This window comes from Bison bison, unplaced genomic scaffold (genome assembly GCF_000754665.1).
Source record: "Bison bison bison isolate TAMUID 2011002044 unplaced genomic scaffold, Bison_UMD1.0 scf7180017864064, whole genome shotgun sequence".
Lineage (NCBI taxonomy): Eukaryota > Metazoa > Chordata > Mammalia > Artiodactyla > Bovidae > Bison > Bison bison.
In genome coordinates this window covers 2,299,269-2,304,525 of record NW_011494636.1, presented here as the reverse complement: position 1 = coordinate 2,304,525, position 5,257 = coordinate 2,299,269, and the positions used below count along the sequence as shown (strand labels likewise).

Below are 5,257 nucleotides of genomic sequence, written 5' to 3'. Positions count from 1 at the left end.
AATTGTGGTGTTGGAGAAGACTCTTGAGAGTCCCTTGGACTGCAAGGAGATCCAACCAGTCCATTCTGAAGGAGATCAGCCCTGGGATTTCTTTGGAAGGACTGATGCTAAAGCTGAAACTCCAGTACTTTGGCCACCTCATGTGAAGAGTTGACTCAATGGAAAAGACTCTGATGTTGGGATGGATTGGGGGCAGGAGGAGAAGGGGATGACAGAGGATGAGATGGCTGGATGGCATCACTGACTCGATGAACGTGAGTCTGAGTGAACTCCAGGAGTTGGTGATGGACAGGGAGGCCTGGCGTGCTGCGATTCATGGGGTCGCAAAGAGTCAGACACGACTGAGCGACTGATCTGATCTGATCTGATCTGATGATTTTTCCAGTAGTCATGTAAGGATGTGAGAGTTGGACCATAAAGAAGGCTGAGTGCCAAAGAAATGATGCTTTCAAATGGTGGTGCTGGAGGAGACTCTTGAAAGTCCTTTGGACTGCAAGGAGATCAAACGAGTCAATCCTAAAGGAAATTAACACTGAATATTCATTGGAAGGATTGATGCTAAAGCTGAAGCTTTGGCCACCTGATGCCAAGAGCTGACCCATTGGAAAAGACCCTGATGCTGAGAAACACTGGGGCAGAAGGAGAAGTGGGCAACAGAGGATGAGATGCTTGGATGGCATGACCTACTCAGTGGATAAGAGTTTGAAGAAACTCCGGGAGATGGTGAAGGGCAGCGAAGCCTGGCATGCAAAGAGTTAGACATGACTGAGTAACTGAACATGAACACAGTCCTCTGACTTTGTGGTTCTTTTTCAGTATTGTGGTGGTTATTCTGTGTCATTTGTCCTTTCCATAAATTTTAGAATTAGTTTGTCAATAGCCACAAAATAATTTGCTGGGATTTTGATTTGGACTGTGTTAAATCTATAGATCTAGTATTGAAGAACTAACATCTTCACAATACTTGTCTTCCTATCTCCATACATGAAATATTCCCTGCATTTATCATGATCTTTATTTTTTTCAGCAAATACTGAAATTGCTTCAGTACTTTCCCCATATTATTCTTGTGTGTTTTGATAGACTTAAAATCTATATGTAATGGCATTTAACTTTTAGTGCTAATGAAATGGTATTGTTTCTAATTTCAAATTCCAATTGTTTATTGCTAATATATAAGAAATCAGTTGACTTCTGTGTATTAACTTTATATCCTGCAACTATATTACTGCAGTTTATTAATTTTAAGAGCTTTGTTGCTGTGGTTGTTGATTCCTTGTGATTTTCTACATAGAAAAAAACCATGTTATATGTGAACAAAGATAGTTTTATTTCTTCCTTCCCAATTTCCTTCCCGTTTGCGTATTTTTTTTTTTTTTACTTTATTTATTTTTAAATTGAAGGATAACTGCTTTACAGAATTTTGTCTTCTGTCAAACATCAACATGAATCGGCCTTAGGTGCACAAATGTCCCCTCCCTCTTGAACCTCTGTCCCATCTGCTTCACCATCGCACCCCTCTAGGTTCATACAGAGCCCCTGTTTGAGTTCCCTGAGACATACAGCACAGTTTGTGCATGTTCAACTACCTTTTCTTGTCATTATATTAACTAGGTCCTTCAGTAAGATGTTGAATAGGAGTGGTGAGAAGGAACATGTTGCCTTGTTCCTGACGTCAGAGAGAAACCATCTATTAATAGTATTTCACCATTAAGTATGATATTAGCTGCAGGTTTTTGGTAAATGTGCTTTATCAATAAGTTGAGGAAGTTCCTCTAGTCCTGAAAGTGAAAGTGAAAGTGAAGTCGCTCAGTCGTGTCTGACTCTTTGTGACCCCGTGGACTGTAGCCCACCAGGCTCTTTCGTCCATGGGATTCTCCAGGCAAGAATACTGGAATGGGTTGCCATTTCCTTCTCCAGGGGATCTTCCCAACCCAGGGATCGAACCTGGGTCTCCCGCATTACAGGCAGACGCTTTAACCGCTGAGCTACCAGGGAAGCCCTTTCTCTATTCCTAGTTTGCTGACAATTTTTATCTTTTATTGAGTGTTGGATTTTGTCACATTTTTTCTGCTTCTATTGTTACGAGTATATGATTTTTAAACTGTTGATTATGGAATGTTGAACTAGCATTGTGTACATGGAATAAATTCCACTTGGTTGTGGTGTATACTTATCATACATTTGTTGGATGTCATATATTCATAATTTATTGAAAATTTTGCAGCTGTGGGTCATGAGAGACATTTGTTTGCCTTTCTTGCAATGACTTTGTGAGGTTTGGGTATTAAAGTAATGCTGGAATCATAGACTGAGTTATTCATAGGAAGTAGGCCCTCTTCTCTTCTCAGGAAAAATAGTAAAAAAAAAAAATTGGTATAATTTCTCCTTTAAATGCATGCTAGAATTCTTCAGTGAATTCATCTGGGATTTTGCTTTCTATTTTGGAAGGTTATTTGTTATATATTTAAATTCTTTTGTTGAATAGATTGTTTAATCTTTATTAATAGATACAACTCTTCATTAATACATGTAGGTATATTCATATCAATTACTTTTTGGGTGAGTTTTGGTAAACTGTGTCTTTCACAAAACTTGTGCATTTCATGTAGGTTTTCATATTCGTGGGCATAGAGTTGTTCACAATATTCATTTCTTATCAAAATAACACCTGTGTGATCAGTGGTAATCATTCCTCTTTTATTTCTGCTATTAGTAACTTGTGTCTGCTCTCTAACTAGAGGGGCTTCCCTGGTGGCTCAGCCTGTAAAGAACCTGCCTGCGATGCAGGAGATCTGGTTTGATCCCTGGGTGGGGAAGATCTCCTGGAGAAGGTAAATGGCTACCCACTCCAGTATTCTTGCTTGGACAGAATTCCATGGACTGAGGAGCAATTTATCAACCTTAATGAACCAGCTCTAAGTATTGTATTTCTCTATCACTTTCCTGTTTTCAATTTAATTGATTTCTGCTCTAAGTTTTATTTCTTTTCTTCTGGGTTTTTCTAGTTTTCTAATATTAAAGTTTAGATTATTGATATTAGGTTTTCCTAACATATGTATCAATGCATATATTTATAAATTGCCAAGTACAACTTTCAATGCATCCACAGATTTTGATAACATGTATTTTCATTTAGCTTGAAATATTTTACAATTGCTCTTGAAACTTCTTTTGGACCTATATATTATCTGGAAATGTGTTGCTTAACTCTAAGTATTTTGTCATTTTCCATCTATCTTTCCATTACTGGTATCTAGTTAATCCCATTGTGGCCTGGGAATACTTCATATAATTTCCATTAAAATTCTTTTACACTTATTAGGATGAGTTTTGTGGCTCCGAATGTGTTCTTTCTTAGTGTGTTCCATGGGAATTTGAGGAGAAGGTATATTCTGCTGCTATTGGATGAAGCAGCTTATGATATCAATTAAATCCAGTTGATTAATGGCACTCTTCAGTTCAGTTATGTTCTTCTTGATTTTCTGCCTGTTAGATCTGTCATTCAATGACAGAGGTGTGCTGAAGACTACAGCTATAATGGTGTATTTGTCTATTTCTCCTTGCAGTTCTATCCAGTTTCGGTCTCATATTTTGATGCTCTATTGTGCACACACATTAAGGATTGTTACGTCTTCATGAATAATTGATCTCTTTATCATTACATAATGTTGCTCCTCATCTCTGATAATTTTTCTTGATCTGGAGCTGGCTTCATCTGAAATTAATACAGCTACTAATTGACTATGCTAAAGCCTTTGATTGTGTGGATGAAAACGAACTGTGGAAAATTCTTGAAGAGATGGGAATACCAGGCCACCGTACCTGCCTCCTGAGAAACCTGTACGCAGGTTAAGGAGTAACAGTTAGAACTGGACATGGAACAACAGACTGGTTCCAAATAGCAAAAGGAGTACATCAAGGCTGTATATTGTGACCCTGCTTATTTAACTTCTATGCAGAGTACATCATGTGAAATGCTGGGCTGGATGAAGCACAAGCTGGAATCAAGATTGCTGGGAGGAACATCAACAACCTCAGATATGCAGATGACACCACCCTTATGGCAGAAAGTGAAAAGGAACTAAAGAGCAACTTGATGAAAGCGAAAGAGGAGAGTGAAAAAGTTGGCTTAGAACTCAACATTCAAAAAACAAAGATAATGGCATCTGGTCTCATCACTTCATGGCAAATAGATGGGGAAACAATGGAAACCATGACAGACTTTATTTTCTTGGGCTCCAAAATCACTGCACCCAGGGACCACAGCCATGAAATTAAGACACTTACTTCTTGGAAGAAAAGCTATGACAAACTTAGACAGTGTATTAAAAAATAGAGATATCACTTTGCCTACAAAAGTCTGTATAGTCAAAGCTATGGTTTTTCAAGTAGTCATGTATGGGTGTAAGATTTGGACCATAAAGAAGGCTGAGCGCTGATTAAATGATGCCTTGATCTTTGGCCAAAGAAATGATGCCTTCAAACTGTTGGAGAAGACTCTGAGAGTCCCTTGGACAGTAAGGAAATCAAACCAGTCAATCCTAAAGGAAATCAATCCTGAATATTCATTGGAATGACTTATGCTGAAGCTGAAGTTCCAGTACTTTGGCCACCTGATGAGAAGAGCCGACTCATTGGAAAACCCCCTGAAGCTGAGAAAGACTGAAGGCAGGAGAAGGGGATAACAACAAAGAACAAGATGGTTGGATGACATCACTGACTCAATGGACACCAGTTTGAGCAAGTTATAGGAGATGCTGAAAGACAGGGAAGCTTGGCATACTGCAGTCCATGGTGTCACAAAGAGTCAGACATGGCTGAACAACTGAACAACAACTCCACCTATCTTTTGACTAGTGTTCAGTTCAGTTCAGTTCAGTCGCTCAGTCGTGTCTGACTCTTTGCGACCCCATGAATCGCAGCACGCCAGGCCTCCCTGTCCATCACCAACTCCTGGAGTTCACTCAGACTCACGTCCATCAAGTCGGTGACGCCATCCAGCCATCTCATCTTCTGTCATCCCCTTCTCCTCCTGCCCCCAATCCCTCCCAGCATCAGAGTCTTTTCCAATGAGTCAACTCTTCGCATGAGGTGGCCAAAGTACTGGAGTTTCAACTTTAGCATCATTCCTTCCAAAGAACACCCAGGGCTGATCTCCTTCAGAATGGACTGGTTGGATCTCCTTGCAGTCCAAGGGACTCTCAAGAGTCTTCTCCAACACCACAGTTCAAAAGCATCAATTCTTTGGCGCTCA

At 39.7% G+C, this 5,257-nt stretch overlaps 1 protein-coding gene and 1 non-coding gene across 2 annotated transcripts in view; both read right to left on the bottom strand.

Moving 5' to 3' along the window:
* RGS7 (regulator of G-protein signaling 7) overlaps positions 1-5,257 on the bottom strand; it is a 489,491-nt gene that overhangs the window by 49,235 nt on the left and 434,999 nt on the right. The gene's annotated exons all lie outside the window — the stretch shown is intronic.
* Positions 1,927-1,998, bottom strand: TRNAY-GUA. The gene has a single exon. It is a non-coding gene; the product is annotated as a tRNA-Tyr (tRNA).